This window comes from Syngnathus scovelli, chromosome 20, assembly GCF_024217435.2.
Source record: "Syngnathus scovelli strain Florida chromosome 20, RoL_Ssco_1.2, whole genome shotgun sequence".
Taxonomy (NCBI): Eukaryota; Metazoa; Chordata; class Actinopteri; order Syngnathiformes; family Syngnathidae; genus Syngnathus; species Syngnathus scovelli.
In genome coordinates this window covers 6,828,200-6,848,979 of record NC_090866.1, presented here as the reverse complement: position 1 = coordinate 6,848,979, position 20,780 = coordinate 6,828,200, and the positions used below count along the sequence as shown (strand labels likewise).

The window sequence follows — 20,780 nt, the reverse complement described above, 5'->3', positions numbered from 1 at the left end:
CTCCGAAAGAAGCTATGACTACGATGCGGCCCGCGAAAAAAATCAGTTTGACACCCCCGTTATAAACGATTTCAAAAGATGTCGAGTTTGCCATATTTCTAATAACAAGCTAGAAAAAAAAGCCTCAAACAAAAATAATGTAGGTTGGCTGTACGAACCACTGAAATAAGATCATACAAATGAACTCAACACTAAAGTGTGTCACTTGACACTGCTTTCACTCCAGATGACATTCTCGCACTAAGTAGCACCATACTTTGGAAAGTAGCCATCTTTTTTTATAACCTGACCACAGCTCAATCTCTCTTGATGAGTCATGAATATAGTGCATCTCCTTCATGGTCAGGAGGCATAATGGTGTCAAGATTATTGGCTGGAGAGAAGCTCCATATTATAACAAGATGGTCAAAGCAGCCTCCAAACAAAGAAGTCTTTCTTATTTAATTAAATTTCAAATCTCTGTTTAGCTAATTATTAACAAGATTTCCCAAAAATGAAAGTGTGATTTGATCCAACGTTTACTGACATTACTGTAATTTTACACGAGTGTTTTATTCCTGCCGCATTGGAATATATTATCATCCAAACCCCCATGTACTCTATTTTGCGACAGCCGCATTGACTCTTGTTTATATTCAGATGCAAATTTTCCTCTCACCGCCGTGCCCTCAAAAACATAACTCTGTAATTTAGCACTATACAAATAATATTGAATCACAAGCTGTTCTTCTCTTCGCACTGCTTTTTTGGTGGTACAAACCAGTTGTGTTGCTTTGTGGTGCAGACACACTTCACTTCTAAATGTGAAACACTAAAACAAATAATTCCTCTGACTGAATGTCGACATAATCAATAAAAAGTTAATGATGAAGTGAAGAGTTGTAATATTGTATATATGTGTGACCCTTGAAATACTGCAGTTCCAGACCACATGTTTATGTTTATTTTGGTCACATGACTGTTTATTTTGATGAACAAAAATTACAAAATGTTCCTAAAATTTCTTTTAATTTTTTTATTTGGTTTACAAAAAAAATTGTAACGCTATAGCAACTGGAATGCTATTAAACCAGACAAACCTACATAAAAAAAATGTCACTTAATATTTACTTCCGCCTTGTTCTGTCTGAATAGCCACATTTCAGACTGCTGCAGAGAAAAAAAATAAAAAACTAAAAAAACGGAATGCTTGAGGGGTAAAAATCTCAAGTGACAAAAAGTGTTTCATTGCATTCCATGTAGACAATGTCAAAACAATTCCAATTCGAGCAGATTTACAAAAACATCTTAAAACACTATAATTTAGATACCAGGCCAGTACCACACATGTGCACTAAGTTCTTGCGGTCTTATCCAACACTGTTTCTGAAATTAGATTGGCAGAATTGTCTCTCAGCTGGTAACAGAAAATGTACACTCATTTTAGGTCTTTGTTTTTAGCTACAAACTGCCAAATGTAATTTGAACTTTCATGACAGGGTATCATCAAAAGCTACACTCTTCTCTGCCAATTAGTGCAGCAGCCTGACCGGGCAGCACATTGTAACTGATCTCTCTTTTCACCTAATTACAGATTGATTTATCAGAATACCCACTGGAACAGACACTTCCTGGAACGCCTGTCAGCGTAATCACAGGTTGTCACAGCAAGTGCAGGTGTATCATTTTTATTGTTGGTGATATCGGTGAAAAGGAGATATTTCTCGGATTTAGATGGTGTTGCCTGCGTTCCCCTTTTAAATATTTTTAGGGTACTCTATTGGCAGGAAGGACGAGTAAGGAAACCATGTGGGTTGGCAGGAGCTTAGGAAGGACTTGGCTTGGATGCTGGACGATGACCGGTTCAAGTTTAGCTACTGCCCCAAAATACCCCATAAACGGCTTTGCACATTGGCTTTGGCCAGTTCCCTCACTCTGAGATCCCTACAGTTAGAACATAGCCAGAGAATTTCTGCATGTGGTGGAAAAATAGTAGAATTGCCCGTCAGTGGGACTTCATCAACAAATTCTCACAAGCTGTTCGTAGGACGAAAAACAAAAAGTGCAGGATTATTCTCTAAAACCACTGATCGCAGTAAGAAAATAATAAATAAATAAATAAATAAATAAATAAATAAATAAATAAATAAATAAATAAATACTATAGTTCAATGCACTTCCAATAGTGGACATTTATTTTTGGAAAGCCGCAAAAGCGTGAGAAGCCAAATCAACTCAAGCTCAAGTTTGTGCAGCTGTTCAAGAATAAGGTTTTTAGACGTTTTGTAAAAAGTGACAGCAATATCACATTTATTAATTATTATAGCTGTATGCATTATGTCTTTCATGACCATGTAATAGCAGGCTGAAAAAAAACAGAGGATGTGCTATGAGTTTCGCATTAGAGTATTTTCGCACACGACTAAAAGCTACGCTAATTTTGTGGTGGGAAAAAAATGCTCCTTTAAGAGCCATGAATGGATATAATTATGAATGCCCTATCTTACTCTTCATTGCATCTTCTACAAACATCTTGAGAGGACAGGTTGCTTTCATTTGTGTTTTTAATCAACTTGGTGGAAGCCATGTTGCTGACTGATGTTAAGCTAAACAGCTGTTTTGCTAGCCCTATACTACACGATTGTCAAAATGCTCTTTTAAGAGCCATAAATGGATAAAATTATGAAGGTATTCAACAATGCCCTATCTTACTCTTCATTACATCTTCTACAAACATCTTGGGAGGACAGGTTGCTTTCATTTGTGTTTTTAATCAACTTGGTGGAAGCCATGTCGCTGACTGGTGTTAAGCTAAACAGCTGTCTTGCTAGCCCCATACGACACGATTGTCAACAGTCACTGTAATCTGTCGTGATGGGATGTGAAGCTGGCAGAGTTCCAGGCAGCAGGAGCAGGAACAACAGCAGCAGCAGCTCGGTCAAAGACTGCAGCGCATCTGAATAGCTTACATCAGTCACCCAAACTAAGAACTTGCACAATTTTCCAGTTTTAACCTGTGGCTGGCAGGAGTAGAGTGAATCCGCTTCTGGAAAAGAACAAATGGAATGAATTTTCTAAGCCAGATATAAGGCGGCTCGAGTGAGAGTCCAAAGTCCAAAGAGGAAAATTCATTAGATATGGATGTTGTATTTCGCCATTTAGCACTGGAAAATTGAGGATAAAGCGGTTTTAATGTTATTAAAATTTTGTTGTTTCAAATTGTTTAGGTAATTTGAAAAAAGATAATAAAAAAAATGCAGAAACTATAACTGTCCTCACTCGTCTCTCTCAGTTATTTTACTGCTTTTATTTTTATATTTCGGTTGCTTCAACGTTTACATATCGTTTGATGAATTGTGAAAAGTGAATCTTAAAGCGAATCATCGTTGCCATCTGATTTATGACTTACTTTAGCTAGGCAAAATTGCAAACCAGCGTTTGGTGAATTAAGTCAAATTGAAGTAGACAATTAAACTCGTTTATAATAACTACTCATAGTTCATTTCCTTTTATTTTAGACTGAGCATAGCCTAAAACCAAACATTTATGAGTAATAAAGATAATATTCTTCATGATAATCCAGATTAATTCATAAGGAAACTTGAAAATAATAATAATCACATATTAAATCGCAATTATTGAGTGAAGGGGTGCAATAACAGTGATTTTTTTTTTTTTAATTGTTCAGTCTTACACCAAACCCTCATTTAATAATATAAATGCAGACAATTTATAAGCATTATTCAACTGCGGTCCAAAAGGTTCAACTAAATCTGTCTGGATTAACAGCAGCCGGAGACACAACATGGGAGGCACAACAGCTGTGATGCGAGCCTCCCCCAATTCCTCCACCAAGCAAGCTCCACCACAATTAGAGAATTGTCTTCCTTTTCCAGGGAAATATCCGCAGCTGTGGACACGGAAATGGAAAATACAGCTGACCCAAAAAAAAACTTTCTAAGAATCATCCAGATGGGCATGAAACGGGAAACCAGACTATTTTTAGACGGCCTGGATGCTGACAACAGCTACAAGTGAAGGGTATATAACCTTGGAAAATTTGGAGGGAAATGGAAAGCCTTTAATTTCAGATACTCATTTTAATCTAGGAAGGGAACTTTTAATTTTCACTCAACTGCTGTGGCAGACCACACACGAGCAAAGAGGCGGAGATGTCAGACTGATGGAGCACACGAGCGGTGCTGCACTCTTAAAATGAAGGAAGCAGATTAGCATCAATTCAAACCCTGACCTTCTGGTCCCAAAGCCAAATCCTCGTCTCGCTGCCAGGCCATAAAAAAAGACATATTATCAATTTACCATGATACTAAACTACTATAACGATTTGACTTAAAAGGAACCATACTTGATAACATCAGCTCAAAATTATCCACGGAAATGGTTTATTACAAATAATAATAAAAAATATAAATAAGTAAAATATGTTACATCAGTGTGGCCACATGTTAGATGTGATCATAATATTTTATTAGCCATCATATTTCTATCTTGATGATACTTCACTTACGATTGCATCGCTGACATCCAATAAAATCAAAATTTAGCGCCAGTTTTGATCAAAATTAAGGAAATTAATTTGAATTATAGTCACTGGTAGATACAGGTCTTTGTCTTGCCTGATTCAGTCAGTCATAGTGGAGCAAGGCAAGACCTTCAGCGACACCATTGTGTCACAATGGCTCAATGTCAGCGGCGGAAACAAATTAACAGTATTATGAGCACGGGCAACACTGACAAGTTAATTTAAAAGGTAATGATGAAGGAGGTGTAATAAAGTATCATCAACAATCATTTAATTAATAATTTTTTTAAGGTAACGTTTACATTTCTATTTGAGGAGTTACTGTATTGACCTCTGAACTTTCTAATTAAGTAGCATATAAATAATATATATAATATATAAGATAAATGATCTGTTTAATATTAAATTTTGACCAATTTACAAAACAAAAAGGTACAGTTGAAAGTTAATAAATGTGGATGAATTCTCATTGAGATATTTCAACATGAAAAGCAAATGAAGCGTTTTGTGTTGTGGTGTTAATGCATCTAGAGCTCAAGGGAATGGAGGAAAGATGGCTGACAGGTCAAGTCTCGGCCACAGCTGCATTAACACAAGGTCAGCTGTCAGCACACATCTGCAGGGGCTCACATCAAGCAGCTCAGTCAATTTTGCGCCTCTGGCTGACATGTTTGCATCCTTATAGGACATTTATGAAGATTTTTTTTTCTTTTTTTTGCCATGAGAACAATGCGTTTTCTCATAAACAGGTTTCTTATAATATATAAATAACATAATATTATTCCTAGCATGAATATACAAAAAGAGACTATTACAGTTTCTTTTTATTTTCATTCTAGGCGTCACCAGTTACTGTATTTTCCACACTATAAGGCACACCGGATTATAAGGCCATTTTAAAACTTTGTCCATATATAAGGCGGACCGGATTATAAGGCGCATGGAATACATAACTCAACGTTGCTCAAACGTTAATGCAATCACAATATAGTAACACTCGAAATCGTGAAAACAATAACAATAAATCAATGACTCAACGTTGCTCAAACGTCACACAACACACGTAAAGCTTACTTTAATAAATTAGTCCTCATCCATGAATCCACATTGGTCCATATATAAAGGCACACCGGATTATAAAGCGCACTGTCGGCTTTTGGAGGTTTTTAGGTGTGCCTTATAGTGCGGAAAATACGGTAAGTTGATCCAACATTGCAAAAAAATATATATACTATATATTTTGCTTTTAAATAATTCTAGCAATAAATCTTAGAATGCCACCATGCACAGAGATTAATGATTTTTTTTTTTGAGCAGAGACACAAGGAGAGGAAGGCTACACTTAAATCTTGCTAGTAGCTTCCAAGCCTGCAAACTCAACCTTTCATTTGACGTGAAAATAACATACAACACCAAAGGTGAATACAAAGTTGAATCTCCACCTACATTACATTTGTGGGTGATGCATCTCTGCAGAGATGATGCAGAGAAAGTAACACCATGCAATTATCATGTGACTGCTTGCAGGATGTGGTTAAAAGTCTCCCAGACGATTTCAGTCGACCTCTCAGAGAGCAACAAGAATGTGTCACTTTACGGCTTCCCAATGCGATCATTTAGATTTGTTTGGTTCAACTGATTAAGTGTCTCTCACCAGTTGAACATTAATTCTATAAATAGGCCTTGAAAGCCTTCGCTGTCCTTCTCCTAATTTATGCTTTTCATCTCTCACTAATACGCTAAGTTGAAGTCAAACGGGATCGTGACACATCTTGCTAGCAACTCTTTCCGTAAAGTTTCATTTTTAATGATGGGTCATCTAATGTACGTGAACACAACTAAAAAAATATCTTGTCTCATACATTTTTATTTTTTATTATAATTGTTTTAAATCTCTGGTCACAATTGCTATTAATGGAACATAAGCTGTTTAAATCAGTTTTTAATAATATAGCAGCAGTTTTAATGTAAAAAAATAAATAAAAATGGAGGCTAACGTCAGGAGGAGGAATTACATCTAACCAGACAATGTCATCCATCCCCAACCCAATACAGTGATCTATCTTTCCAGACTCGTTGCTAGGTTACTAAATTCCTGAAGATGGCGAGTACTATGGAATGTTCTCAGTTGGCAGAAGTAGGGTGTTAAAATGGAGTGGAAATTGGATAGTATGAATTCACTAGCGTGTGAATGAGTAAGTTTGGCGGTGAGGAGAAAAGCTTCGAGAGGCAATATGATATAAGTTGATTTTAGAGAGATGACCTTCAAAGATGAATAAGCGACTCTTACTATGTATTTGTGCATTATATATGTGAAATATGGGCTCTTACCAACAGTGTACGCAAGTGGTGGTTTAGTACAGCATGTTCTTTATAATGGAGGAATGGAGAAACTCAAAATTTCAAGATAGTGTATTGAAAATCTTCGAAGCTCATCCTGCTTTGTTTTCACACAGATTCTGTGAACAAGTGCTCCTAAACTTATCTATCATAAAGGGAAATGTGCTTTCGGCAGTTTGCAAACATATTTTTAAGTGTTAAACTTATAATTATATTAATATAATATCTAGTATTGGAGTGCTCGTGTGGATTGGTGGGTGGCGAAGAATGTGCAGGCAAACTGCATGAACTTGTTTTCTTCGAAGTGTTGTGGAATAGGCCCAGACAGGGAGTACCGGACGAGAACACCTCAAGGTCGGTGAGAAACGAGAACAACAGCACGTCTATGTGGTCGGGCTTCGCGGGGAAAACCCAACCTCCCGACCAGCGACACCTAGACGGGGAGGAGATGGCCATCGACCAATCATCTCACAATATTTTGCATGCTTTAATATTCATATCGTGTTTCTTCAAAACTGGGCAACCCGGAAGAATGTGTCGTCTTTTGGTTGTCACAAAAACGCACGGGTTTTAGTGTGAGGGACCCGGGACCCAGGCCTGTATTAGTGCGCTTTGTCAGGAATAAACAATTGGTAAATTTGGTCTGATTGATCTACTGGTCTTCTCTTTGACAGAACGAACTCGCAAAATTGTTAGGTGCGCCAGTGTGTGGATTAGGACATAGCAATTTATGTGTTAAGTGTTGATCGCAATTTGGAGTCAGATCAATAACTAAAATCCGTAACCTAACAATCACCAACTAATTATTGAGCCGTTACGCCACAGGTGTCAAACTCAAGGCCCGGGGGCCAGATACGGCCGGCCACATAATTTTATGTGGCCTGCGAAAACAAATTGTGCATCAAATTCGTGTGTCATTACTAGAATCGCAAATTGTCTTCACGTTTAATATATATATTTTTTAAATATTTGACCAGTTTGATACCCCTGCGTTACGCCATTTTGTAGGAGTGTCCGAATGTCCAAGGAGCATAAATGTAGGGCACTTAAACTACCCACAATGCATTTGGAAAAGTAGTAAACAAACTCAAATTTTTAATATAGACCATAATGCATTGCGAGCAGGAAAATAACTTGGCTCAGCGGCGAATTAAATTTTAATTAAAATGTCAATTAAAATATCTAATTGATGTACAACGGAAATAAATAGTTCAAAATCTAAAATATTTTTTTATTCACCACAGTCGGAGATCTTCTGCTGTAAAGTTGATGGTGTTCTTTTTCCCCTGACAGAAGAATTAGCATGTACTCAACATTTTACAATTTTTAAGTCATTCGAGAAGCGAATGCTTAGTACTGGTTTTCCTTTATTCAGCTTGGCATTTGCAGTTAATGACTTCAATTTATAATTGTCAGGTGGCAGCATGGTGGTGTGTGTGGTTGGTACTGCCGCGTCCACCCGAATAGGAGCTTAAATCTTGATTGTGGTCTTTCTGCCACAATTAAGGGCTTAATTGAAGATACACTAGCCTTAGGTGTAAAAAGAAGAATCGCTGTCTGCCTTTATTTGTCAATCCTGTAATTGATTTGATCAATGTAGGATGCTCTTTACCTCCAAGTCAGCCACGATAGGATCTAAATAACCTATATTAATTATTAAATAACCTATTATTTCACACATCCATCTTGGGGGGTAAAAAATCAGCACTTCAGAAATGATTGCAATTTCACTTTTGTGCTAACGATTGCCAGTTTGAGGCTATTGAAGATTTGTGATATTACAAAGAGTATTCTTGAAAAGATGGACGTTGGTTTAAAATGAATAAAAAGAATAAAAAGTAGGTTAGGTAGCTTCACATGAGTAACTTAAAGTCTGTCCTCCCGTAAATTAGGTAATAACACTGGCAAAAATGCTGAGCTTTGAGTATTTAACACAAATCAATCCGCAGTCCATGTGAGATTTGTTTTGTGGGATTGATGTTCTTGTCCCATCCCCCACCCCCAGTTCCAGAAATATTCCGCAAACCACAGCTAACTGCAATTCTGTTTTGAGCTTCTGTGTGGCCAAATCCATAATAACCTCAGTTGAGTATTAAGTGAATGTTTCGCAGCGGCCTCTTGCAGCTCTGTCGACAATCAAACTGTCAAAACATTGTAGTCTGGCTGACTGGGTGGGTGGTAACCACGGAATATAGCTGCAGTTCTGGCAGTTGGATTCCATAAACCCATAAAATGTGTGCTTGTTTTCGTCTCACACAGTGGCTTAAACTATTCTTATTGGTAAACTAGGGTTGCAAGGGGTGTGGGAAATTTATCGTAAATTTTCAGTGCCTCCATGGGAAATTTAAGATGGGGAAATTTGGAAGTACGCTAATCCCTCGTTTATCGCGGATAATTGGTTCCAAAAACCACCCGTGATAAGTGAAATCCGCGAAGTACCAACAAGAAGTAGTGGGCAGGCTAACGAGTTAGCGGAAAGATGCTAATTCATGATCGTGCTAACATGCGAAAACGGACTTCTAAAGGAATGTAAACGAACATTTGGAGCAATACTACATTGTCCTAAAGGTTAGACACATGTTTCCTCAATTTAGAAGTTTTATTTTGACTTTTAAATGTTTTTTTAATTTGGAAAAAGAAAATGGTGAAGCGGCTTATTGTTGATGGCTGGTGATGTGTCATGCTGGGAGTCCAAGGGGCCTCTTTAAAGACTCAGATGGTACACTACATCCTGTGTGAGCTATGGCAGGCGCATGCCACTACGCAGCCGTGATATTGAGCAGATCACTTAACTAAGCAGAGGAAGGAACAGGCAGATGAAAAGATGGAAAGTGCCACCAGATGTGTCAATAAAATGCTTCATTGGCGGCTCTCTTCTACCCGAGCATGCAGTTTGTGAGCAACCATCTGAACTTTGAGTGTGGTGTTGATCTGTGCAGGAAGTAGGCTCGATCTTTTGGTATTTTTTTGCCATTAAAAATCCTTTCGACTATTTATTTCCTTGAATCTGTCATTTGATTTTAGCGCAATATGACGATTAGTGCTGGCCACCGGCAGAGGAGTTTTTCAAGTGTGCACTGAAAAAAACACTAAAGCGATTCGGTTTTTGTTTTGTTTTAGTGTTAGTTTTCTTAGTCAAATGTAAACTGAAAGGAAATTGAACTCTGGTGTGGTATCGTATAGTTCCAATTTTGATTTGAGCAACATTTTAATAGCCTTGTTTACATTCTCCGATAATTAATCGATTCCAAAATGCTTTGTTATGTATATCCAAACCTAAAAATAATTCAGTCTTTAATTGAAAAGTATATCTGAATGATAATTAAAAGGAATTTTGCGATGGCTAGCCATTCCCAACACTACCGCTGACCAATAGGAGAACAGGGATACATCATGCATAGTTTTAGTGTAATGACTTTTGCCTCACAAATCATAGTTTTTAATAGAGCAGGGGTGTCAAACTCATTTTTTTCACGGGCCGCATTGTAGTCATAGGTTCTTTCGGAGGGCCATTATGACTGCCAACCCAAATAAATGTATGAGCACCTCATATTATATACAGTAAAAGCTACAAAACAAACTGACACATAACTCGTTTTCAAATCAGACGAGGATAAACTGGTCAAATATTTAAAAAAATATATTATTAATAGTGCAATTCTAGTAATGACACACAAATTTGATGCACAATTTGTCTTCGCGGGCCACATAAAATGATATGGCGGGCCGTATCTGGCCCCCAGGCCTTGAGTTTGACACCTGTTATACAGGTATTTTTTTTAATTTATAAATTTTCAATGCCACTATAACACTGATTTGTTACCAAATTAAAATGACTGTCCTGTTTTATGCTATTCAGAAATAATAGCAGGTGTGGGCAGGTCAAGCCCAAAACTGATTGCAACCAGCACTGCAGCATTCTAAACAAGCTCCACTCAAACATATCATTCAGCAGCTGTGCACAAATTCAACTCTCCCTTCAAAAGCGCATCCACTCCACCGGAAAACGTGATTGGTGTTGCTCAATATGGGAGCAAGGGAGACAGATTTAAAGCCACTTGACTGTTTGCAGCAGGTCAGACAGACGCAATGTACTGTGAAATCAGGGACCATCAAATCAACAGGTCACAGACAGAGTGAATTTGAAACTGAAAAAGAAACATACAACCACATTTAAAAAAAAAAAAAAAGGGCATAAGATGGTGGCATGTTCCAAATAAAACTCAAGCCATGCGTACATGAGTAGCATGTGAATATAAAATGCAGTAATCCCTCGTTTATCGCGGATAATTGGTTCCAAAAAACACCCGCGATAAGTGAAATCCGCAAAGTATGGCCACCAACAAGAAGTATTGGGCAAGCTAACGAGTTAGCGGAAAGATGCTAATTCGCGATAGTGCTAACACGCAAAAACGTACTTCTAAATGAATGTAAACGAACATTTGGAGCAATACTACATTGTCCTAAAGGTTAGACACATGTTTCCTCAATTTAAAAAATTATTTTGACTTTTAAATGTTTTTTTTGCAAAAAAAATCCGCGATGTAGTGAAGCCGCGATAAGCGAAATGCGAAGTAGCGAGGGATCACTGTACACTTGTTTCACAATTTTCACAAACTGGCTAATGAACTTCATACTTCATGATGTAACGTGATCTGAGAACTAGACTATTATTAAATCCACTCAAATCCACAATTGAAGAATTAACCCACCTTAGACCGCCAGCGTTTTTTAGTATTAAAATAAGCTGCCGGTTGCATAGAACAGAAAACCGTTATCGCGGCAGTGGAGTTAAGGCTAAGGGAAGGGATTTCACATCTTGTACTGGCTGACCTCAAAGTTACCTCAGCTGCAATTTATGGGCTGACCTAACTGCTGCACTGCGGATTAAAGATGGAAGAATTTGAACTACTTTAAGGTCAGGTTGCACACAGTCTGAGGATAGAAGGCGAGCACTTTAGCGCATCTAACTGCCATGTGGATGAGTTTCAAAATAAATAAAATTTTATTTTATTTGAATACAAGTAAAGCATAGTTGTAATTAATGCAATCACTGCATATGTGTCATAATCGAAGCCCCCGGGCCAGATTTGGCCAGCTACATTATTTTATGGTTTACAAACAAAGACAAAGCAATGACTTCATGTGTTTGTTTACAAATGTGCGTGAGAAAAGACAAAGTCACTGAAGTGCGAACAATCGTACCTCTGTTTTTCTCCGTATCAGGATCTTTATTTTCTCCACATTGCTTTGTTCACCACCAAAACAGAGGCCCTGTTGGGACAAAGAAACCGTCAATTATTCATTTTCCAATTTAATAATACATGACTATCGAGTCAATGTGCCATGCGGTGTCAAAAGTAGGTCTTGGTGAATTATATCGGAATGCACCAAGGCTTTGGATGCCATAAATATGTTTTAACATTTTTATTAAAAATGATAAAACCTCAAACTAGAGATCAAGGTTAGTAAACACTGATAAAGATATGGTAGATAAAAACATCAGCAAGGATTTTAACTGAAGGTTGCCAACATACACAAGCAAAGGTCGCTACTGTGACATTCATCTATTTGTCTGATACTTTTGTAAATAAATATCATAAGGGAGTAGGAAAATAAATTCATGATGAGGTACATGGGAATTTTATATTTCCAGCATGAGTGGATTATGTAAACAGCAGAATTACACAATGGAACTATTATTTGGCAGGGGTTAAATGCATGGCCTTTATTTACATGAGATGAGCTGTCATGGCTGCCAAATGTCTCAGAGCACATTAGCGCCTCATTTGACTTTAAGGCTCAGGTCTGCTAATCTAATTTAACCTGTCGTTGTTGTTTTGCTGATTGCTAACGTGAGGCGGCAATGAGACTAAAGAAAGCCTCGATGTAAAACTTGTATTTATTCACCAACAATACAGAATATAGTAACGTGAAAATATTTGTTGTCAATATTAAAGTGATAAGTATGAAGAAATTGTGTCCAAACTACTTCATCGTCCAAATTTTTTTACACGAATAAAGTTTGAATATTTTTTGTTTTATTATTTATATATATATATATATATATATATATATATATATATATATATATATATATATATATATATATATATATATATATATATATATATATATATATATATATAAATATATAATATATATATATATATATATTATTTTTTTTGGGGGGGGGGTTTGTTTTGTTTTATTTGTCATTATAATTTTTTTTTTAATTTTTTTTACAAGAAGAAAGTTTGAATATTTTTTGTTTTATTATTTATATATATATATAGGCAAATATATATATATGTTATATATATATATATATATATATATTTTTTTTTTTTTTTAATTTGATTTTTTTTTTTTTGGTTTTTGTTTTGTTTTATTTGTCATTATAATTACTGAAGATTGTAGAGTTGCTCGTGAAGAAAGAAATCTACTTTTGGACCTGCAGCTTTTTTTCAGGTTGCTGGTGTCTATGCTATCCCAAAATACTCGTTCCGGTCTCAGTGTGACTGAAACATGTGATTTGTGTCTTCTTTACCAGCATCAAATTGCCATTTGGCCGCCACTCATGTCGTCGTCTGCACTCTTTACTTCCTCTCCATTGATCTCTCTTACTGGCCAACGCAATAACGGCGACAACATCCCAGAGGGGTGTCCTCTGAGTTTTTGAGAGTAGGCCCCAGGAGGGGGAGATGAACCCCTTCATCAGTGCCCTGGCTAATAAAACATAATAGCTCTCAGGCTGCAGGGGAAAGTCACTCAGCCACACAGAGCTGTCACATGACTGGCCAAGATACAACAGACTCAGTCATTCTGCTACTGTCGCTCAGCTACAGGGACAAATGTGTGAGCTAATTCACTGGCCGGAAAGACAGCAGCATCCATACAAAATGAGAAACATTCAATGGTGCTGAGATGCCACTGAAGCAAAGTGGGCAGCAAGTCAGGCACTTTGATAGAGCCAGAGTTTATTGATCTATATCTCAGGTGTCAAACTCAAGGCCCGGGGGCCAGATACGGCCGGCCACATCATTTTATGTAACCCGCGAAGACAAATTGTGCATCAAATTCCTATGTCATTACTAGAATTGCAAATTGTCTTCACTTTTAATAATATCATTTTAATATTTGACCAGTTTTTACTCGTCTGATTTGAAAACAAGTTATTTGTTAGTTTGTTTTGTAGCTTTTACTGTATATAATATGAGGTGCTCATACATTTATTTGGGTTGACAGTCATAATGGCACTCCAAAAGAAGCTATGACTATAATGCGGCCCGCGAAAAAAAAATATTTAACACCCCTGATCTATATGTATATTCTATGACATATAAAAACATTAGATTGTGCCCCTTGGCGCTCAGCTGTAAGCATTTTTCAAACTAAATCATCATTTTTTTTTTTAATGTAATCGACAACTGTACATCGCTGCCCAGATGTGTCCTATTTGTTATTCAACAACAAATAACAAAACGCCAATGCTTAGTTTTATATTTGGGATTTGTCAGTCAAGTTTTAACATTTTAACAAACAAACAACATGCAAACCAGTTGAAATTGATGGAAAAACAAGCAATTGTGAAACTGAGAGAAGCTCGAGCGTAAAATGAATAACAGGCGTTGGAACATTGTGAGCTGTAAAAAAAGAAAAAAAAAAGAAAGACTATAAAACAACTGTTAGTGACATAAGCCACAACTTCCTTAGGGCAGGAATGAAAGCGTCCCAATCTGCTGTTTACAGAATAAAAGTCAACAGATACAACCATACAAGATGCAAAGTACCCAAAATAGGAAAGTCAGGCTATAATTTTGACACAAAAACCAAACCTCCAACAATTCAGTGCAGATGCTATAAGCCAGTAGAAAAAAGTCACATGTACATGTAATAAAAATGTCACAGTAAATCAGCACGTGAACAACTGTCGGACATTATTCTGACGAGAACAAAATAGTTTTTTGTGTGACTTTCGAGCCCTAATAGAAAATAAAAGTCATTGTGTGTGTTGTTAAGCTATGACATGCTAGCTTACTACTTAAAGCTAGCCCATAAACTCACCTTCACACAAATTCTGGTGGATGTGATTTGATTGACAGGTCAGGGCAAGCCGACCTCAGAGAGAGGCTGCTGCTGAAGAGTGGATTAAATTGTCAATTATTCTCAGTCACTGAACATGAGGCCTTCTCCTGCACTCCATGGGGCAGGATTTAGCAAATGATTGAAAAGCAGACTTAATAATGTATACACTTGCAAACAATGGCTGGTTCTTAAAATGTGAAATGGCTAAAGATGCTCTGCCTACGACGAACGTGAGTAAGAATATTCTTCTTGAGTGTCATTGTAAATTGATCATTTGGTGAACATTTATCACCTGGAATGAACCCTGACATGAACACGCATTTTGCTACCTTTGCTAACAGATTAAAATGTCCGTCCCTCAATGAAATAAATCCTTAACAATTTGCTGTAAATGTAAAACTAGGTTGCGATATTTTGTCATCCAGCAGCTCCACCTCAATGTTTTTTTTACCCTATTTGCCGGGCTATAAGGCGCACCGGACTATAAGGCGCACCTTCAATGAATGGCCCATTTTAAAACTTTGTCCTTATATAAGGACACCATTAATGCATCATGTCAGATTTTTAATCCAAATCAAATCATTCTCCATTTTATCTTTTTTATTTCAACTTCAGACGCAACAAATTACTTTATAATCACAAAATAATGATCCATAGTCATTTTGATTCATGATTCATAGTCTTCAGTGGGCCACTTATGATTGATTTCATGACACAATGCTTCGGGCCAGTTTAAATTTAGGAATTTGGTCCATATATAAGGCGCACCGGACTATAAGGCGCACTGTCGGCTTTTGAGAAAATTTTTAGGTGCGCCTTAGAGTCCGGAAAATACGGTACTCAAAACTATTTTTCTATTATTTTTCTTTTCATTACTATTTTTTTATTTTGCATTACTGATGTTGTAGTTACAAGACAGGTGATGTAATGAAATAATATAAATAAATCACCATAAATAATTACATTAAAAATAATAAATAAATAACTCTTTTTTTTTAACAAAAAGAGTATTAGCCATAAGATTGTACTATGAGAAAAAAGAGAATTCAGAATTCAACCTAGCACAACATTGCACAAATGCCATGATATGGTTAGCAAAAAATGGCAGAGAGAGAGAAACTTCTGTATGACCATTTGATTAACGTTAACGTTGTAAATACAATGCAATCATCTCCTTTGTCAGCATCTCGCGACTGCACGAGCAATGCAGAGAAATGACACGGCAGATTCGAGCACAATGCGAAGGGCAACGCAAAGGGCAGGCAGGAAAGCAGGCAGCAGAGTTAAGGAGCCTGTGCACTGCAGTGGAAATATATGTATGAGAAGCGGCTCTTATCATACATAGTCTGACGTCTGAGAAGAAGTTAATATGTGAGATGATGTTCGGAAAATACCTTAACGCTTTTAAACAACATCCCCTTCCTGTGGGCTGAGAAGACATCAGTTGCATGCGTAAAGCAAAATGCAGCTGTATTAAAATTCATAGAAGCTAAAGAACTTGGCAGCTTCTTTGCAATGCAGAATTATTAAGATGGAGAATAAAAGGGGGCTTTGTGGGCTAAAATATACGGCCTTTGTTCCACAACAAATCTCACAAATCACAACAGGTTATTTATGTTTAAAACCATGCAACCATTTACAGATGTACAGAAAGCACTTTTGTTTCCCAGTCCAATACAAAATAGAGAAATTGTACACCCACTTGATTGTTACTTGTGTGTGGCAGGCACAGACTAACCATGTACTGTGATAAAGCACTCACATTTCCAACAATTAGGATTAAATCCACCCATTGCACTTTTATTATTTGTTATTTTAATAAGAATCATGTATTAAAATAACTAAGGAAACTAATAAGGATGAAAATTATGCTCTTACTGTAATATTTGTTGTGCAACCTTTTGAGTCAATTGAATTGTATGTCTGTAGCTCATAGGTGTCAAACTCAAGGCCCGGGGGCCAGATACGGCCCACCACATTATTTTATGTGGCCCGCAAAGACAAATGGACTTCATGTGTTAATACTAAAATTACAAATTGTCTTCACTTTTAAAAAACAGACAAATTGCTAGCAATTTTTATTACATTCAAGTATTTTAACAGTTTTTACTAGTCTGTGATTTCAAAACTAGTTATTCATCAGTTTGTTGTGCAACCTATACTGAATATAAGGCGTCGACAGTTACAATGGCCAGTTCGAAGGAAACTATGACTACAATGTGGCCTGTGACAAAAATGAGTTTGACACCCGTGCGTAGCTTAGCATCTGTTGTGTTTTGACTCATTCGTCATGTGCAAACTCCTTCTGCACTCTCGGACTTGCGCACTATATGTGCCAAATACTCGATAGAAAATAAAACCTTTCAAGTGGCTAGTTGTGGTCCTTACCGCATCACAACCACCAAGCTCCGCCCTGGTTACCATGGTGATAAAATCTATACTTAACGTTGGTCCACCAAAATTGGATGGGGTTATTTTTTATTTTTTTCAAAATTGATATTTTGACAAAAGCATGTCTTAGTTAGGGCAGACAATTAAAACTAAAATAAAAAAAAAGAACAAAATATGTATTTTGAGCGTTTTATGCACATAACTGCTTCTGAAACTAACAGCACATCATGGCTCTACGAAACTGCTCCACACACCCGCCTGTGGTTAAAACCTGTTATAAGAACCCCCAATTTCCAACCTCGACTTCAGCTGCAGTACAAACTTTCCATACATAGTTAGTAGCCTTAAAGATTTCCATGTATTCAGTATTCAGATTTTAAATATAGACCAATGCACATTAATGCACTATTGAACCTCGGACTAGGGTCTAAATGGACTTAAGAGCAGAATGGAATTGAAAGATTAAAATAAAAACAAGAAGGAGAAAATGTGGCAGATTAAAAATGGAAAACCTCGACCAGGAAATATGAGAGAAAACCAAAGCGCCATGCCTTTCCTGCGCTCCAGATGTAAATGAGCAACTGTGATTCCTTTCAGAGGAAATGAAACCGCAACTTCATTTCAACCAGCAATAACAGACTTGACATGTCAGAGAGCAGAGTGCAAATGGAAGCAATGAGGTCTGCATCTAAAAGATTTGCGTGATATGATCTGCCTGATCCACTAGTGCCATCAGAACCTGATAAACAACTCGCGCTAATTGAAATCCTGCAAAGGAACAGCCCGAGATGGGCATCTCTAGACGGGCTGTCAAGATTCTACTTTCACCCTTCACTTCCTGACTAGAAACATGTTAAAACATCCCGTGTGGTGTCAAAGCCTCTGAAAAACATCTTTTATCGCGTCCATGCTGAGTGTCGACACACTCCCGCTGATGGCACCATGCAACAAAAATTAAGCTTGTCAATTTCAAATGGAAAAATTGTAAAAGAAGTTCAGATGAGAGCTACACCAATGCATCGGTATACAAATAAAATTATTTGTTTAAGAGAAGCTACTCTTTGGGATCATCTATTTGTTACTCTGTGACAGAATCAATTATCTGACACATCATGACCTCACTGCTTGTCACGGAAATTAAATCAATTGATCAACTTGATGAAAGAGTTGTGGTTTGTTTGGAAATTGTGATTTATCTTTATAGAATTCATGGAACGTGAACGTTGAGGGGGGGAAAAAAGCAATATGTCACGGTCATCTTATCACCACAGGCTCAAAGCATTCACAGAATTTCAGACTGCATTGATTTTGATCGCAGTGATACTCACTAAGGGGCATATTTGCATAATTACTCAATTAATTTCACACATAATTTATATCACATCTCAACATTTCTCTGATAATATAACCCCTGAAGATGTCAAAATTGGACACGTGTAAGAATACATTGTCTATGTTTACTTGGACACATTCATTCAGATTCCAAGCCTGATCGAAATAAAAATACATCATATTCTATATATTATATTCTAATATTCTAATCGGATCAAGCCGAAAGGTTTCTTCATTTGATTATTTGAAATGTATAACCTGGAAAAGTTTGTCATTAAAATATTTCATTCGATAATTATTAGCATTATTGTTAGCCTTAAGGCGAGGAAGTTAAAGTAAGTTGCTGCGTAGCTGTTAGCTTAGCATGTTTTCAAAAAAAAAGTGAATTTGTGGCTTGGTAAGGAGTAAAATGATATCAACATTTGAATACAGTGATCCCTCGCTACTTCGCGTTTCGTTTACCGCGGCTTCACTACATCGCTGATTTTTTTTCCTAAATTAAAATAAATATTTAAAAGTCAAAATAAAACTTCAAAATTGAGGAAACGTGTCAAACCTTTAGGACAATGTAGTATTGCTCCAAATATTCGTTTACATTCCTTTAGAAGTCCGTTTTCGCGTGTTAGCACGATCGCGAATTAGCATCTTTCCGCTAACTCGTTAGCCTGCCCAGTACTTCTTGTTGGTGACCGTACTTTGCGGATTTCACTTATCGTGGGTAGTTTTTGTAACTAATTATCGAAAAACGAGGGATTACTGTACCGCCTTTTGGGTTCTGTCGCTAATGTAGGCACAGTAAACTGAGGAAAATAAGAAATGTATAAGAAAATAAACGGCAAGAAAGAAAAGAGACTAGCTGTTATATAGGAGTGACACAAGGGGCAACATTATTGTGATATGACTCTGACCTTTGGAAGATGATGCAGGACACCAAGTACTGAAAACAGTGGCTCACTGTGTTCCCTGTTTTAAACACATGAGTTTCGAGCATCTGACATAACAACGTGACGATATAAACCCCGGAACCATTGGACCTTCACCACTCTTACATCAACCATTTCTCGATATTTCCGATTAGGACTTTTGGGAGAAATTTGAATTCTTGTGTAGCATGGATTAGTTGTTATATAAAGTTGAAAAACGTTGAGGATTACGGGTTTAGCAGGAAGCTTTTGGCACTTGTGGCTAAATAATGTTCATAAAGCTAAGATGAAGATGCTCTTTTGTCATTCCGTAAGAATCATAAATCCACACAAAACAGACTCCTTAATGATCTATTAATATATTATTTTCCCCTGCCTAGTTTCTAGCCTTCATAGCTAAAATCTAACAACTCACAATGATGATCATATCATGTTTAAGCATGGGAAATATTTAAATCAAGATAGGCATAAAACAACCACATTGAATGAGTCATTAAAAGGTTAATGGAAAGAGAACTAATTCTGAAGGTTGTTAAACAAGAGTTGAGTCACAATGAGTCAGTTCTAGCTAATAATGTTTTTTTTTCCTACAGTTTTTTCTACAGATTAAAACTTTGCCTCAATCAAGACATGCTAAAAACAACACAATTTATGCTTCACAAAGTAAAAAAGTGGGTGAAACTACATAAACAGATAATCCTACTTCATTCCCAAGCCTTAAAAAATTAAACACAATTATGTACCATTCACCGAAAAACAGAGCATTTTTCCAAACAAACTACAAACCAACTTAATGCGATTATACTTTCATCAAACTTTCATTTTCTTGCCTCGTCTGCATTCAGCAAAACTAGAAAGCATCCCACAACAGTGCGATGCAAGCGAGGTTGTGTCCTTCACATGACTCCACTAAGCATCAATAGGGGATGCTGATGGTGCTGAAGAAGGCTTTTGAAGGTGGGAGGCATGGTAAACAACGGCGCACAGCGTCAAAATGCAAAAAATTATTTATGAAAAACAATCGATTGGTCCTTTCTGGTGCAAATATCGTTTAATCTCCATCTACGCGACTAATTAAGTTCCTTTGCTGGAGCTTCATCCCACTTTGAACGACCAAACCTAAACTGCTGTGTATTTATAACTCAATACACATATCATGTTTAAAAGAACCTTTTTGCAAAAAA

At 36.9% G+C, this 20,780-nt stretch overlaps 1 protein-coding gene across 4 annotated transcripts in view; it reads right to left on the bottom strand.

Moving 5' to 3' along the window:
* Positions 1 to 20,780, bottom strand: part of LOC125990179 (tyrosine-protein kinase Fyn) — a 37,805-nt gene that overhangs the window by 16,713 nt on the left and 312 nt on the right. For 3 of the 4 annotated variants that reach the window (XM_049756982.2, XM_049756984.2, XM_049756985.2), the window contains exon 2: positions 12,068 to 12,136. The gene's annotated coding sequence lies outside the window, so the exon portion shown is untranslated. Of the gene's footprint in view, positions 1 to 12,067; positions 12,137 to 14,929; positions 15,002 to 20,780 lie in introns of all 4 variants that reach the window. The other variant, XM_049756983.2, reaches the window with a different exon arrangement.